This window comes from Rousettus aegyptiacus, unplaced genomic scaffold (genome assembly GCF_014176215.1).
Source record: "Rousettus aegyptiacus isolate mRouAeg1 unplaced genomic scaffold, mRouAeg1.p scaffold_m13_p_9, whole genome shotgun sequence".
In the NCBI taxonomy this organism is placed as follows: Eukaryota; Metazoa; Chordata; class Mammalia; order Chiroptera; family Pteropodidae; genus Rousettus; species Rousettus aegyptiacus.
This window is the reverse complement of record NW_023416312.1, coordinates 90871519-90873208: the sequence shown is the minus strand read 5'-3', so window position 1 is coordinate 90873208 and position 1690 is coordinate 90871519. Positions and strand designations below refer to the sequence as shown.

General features: G+C 33.6%; 1 pseudogene; it reads right to left on the bottom strand.

Moving 5' to 3' along the window:
- Positions 1-536: 536 nt before the first annotated feature.
- Positions 537-655, bottom strand: LOC118608211 (annotated as a pseudogene).
- Between the last annotated feature and the right edge of the window lie 1035 nt (positions 656-1690).

Sequence of the window (1690 nt, the reverse complement as noted above, 5' to 3'; positions counted from 1 at the left end):
TGCAGAAGATTTTTAGTTCGATGTAATCCAATTTGTTTATTTTTGCTTTTATATCCTTTGCTTTTGGGGTCAAATTCATAAAATCCTCTTTAAGTCCAAGGTTCATGAGTTTAGTGCCTATGTTTTCTTCTATGCATTTTATTGTCTCAGGTCTTATATTCAGGACCTTAATCCATTCTGAGTTAATTTTTGTGTGTGGTGATAGAAAACAATCTAGTTTCATTCATATGCAGATGGCTTTCCAGTTTTCCCAACACTATTTATTGAAGAGGCTTTCCTTTCTCCACTGTATGTTTTTGGCTTTTTTTGTGGAAAATTGTTTGACCATATTATCATAGGTTTACTTCTGGACTCTTGATTCTGTTCCACTGGTCCATATGTCTGTTTTTCTGCCGATATCATGCAGTTTTAATTATTGTCACTTTGTAGTATAGTTTATTTATTTATTTATTTGTTTATTTTTTTTAGGCAAGGCAACCTTTGTTTGACCTCACAGATTGCAAGAACCTTGTCAGCTTATGATCCTTTTTTTTTTATGCCTACAGCACCTGGTCTTCCTAGGTGATCTCCCATCCGAGTACTAACTAAGCCCAAACCTGCTTAGCTTCCAAGGTCAGACGGGATTGGGTTTTTTCAGGGTAGCATGGCTGTAGACTGTAGTACACTTTAAATTTGGGTAGAGTGATGCCTCCAGCCTCGATCATTTTACTCAGGATGACTTTGGCTATTCGGGGCCTTTTGTGCTTCCACACAAATCTGACCATTTTTTGTTCTATTTCTTTAAAAAATGCTGATGGAATTTGGATGGAGATTGCATTAAATCTGTATAATGCTTTAGGTAGTAAGGTCATTTTAACTGTTGATTCTTCCAATCCAAGAAAACAAAATATCTTTTTTCAATTTCTTTGTATCTTCTTTGATTTCTTTTAATAGGGTCTTATAGTTTTCATTATATAGGTCATTCACATGTTTCATTAGATTTATTCCTAGGCATTTTATTCTTTTTGTTGCATTTGCAAAAGGAATTACTTTTTCCACTTCTTTTTTTCTCACACTTCATTATTAGAATATAGGAATGCTATGGATTTTTGAACATTGATTTTGTATCTAGAAAGTACTGTATTTGCTTATTGTTTCTAGTAGTGTTCTTATGGGGTCTTTAGGGCTTTCTATATAGAGAATCATGTCATCCGCAAATAGTAACAGTTTGACTTCTTTGTTTCCTATTTGGATGCCTTTTATATCTTTCTCTTGTCTGATTGCACTTGCTAGGACCTCCAATGTTATACTGAATAACAGTGGTGATAGTGGACAGCCTTGCTTTGTTTCTGATCTTAGAGGGAAAATTTTTAGTTTTTCACCATTCAATATAATGTTGGCTGAGGGCTTATCATATATGGCCCTTCTTATATTAAAGTATTTTCCTTCTATACCAATTTTGTTAAGTGTTTTGATCATAAATTGGTGCTGTATCCTGTCTAAGGCTTTTTCTGCATCTATTGATATGATCATATGATTTTTACTTTTTAATTTGTTTATATGCTGTATCACATTAATTGATTTGCATATGTTGAACCATCCCTGTGCTTCTTGGATGAAGCCCACTTGATCGTGGTGTACAATCTTTTTAATATGTTGCTTATGTTGCTGTATTCAGTTCACTAGTATCTTATTTAGGATTTTTGTATCT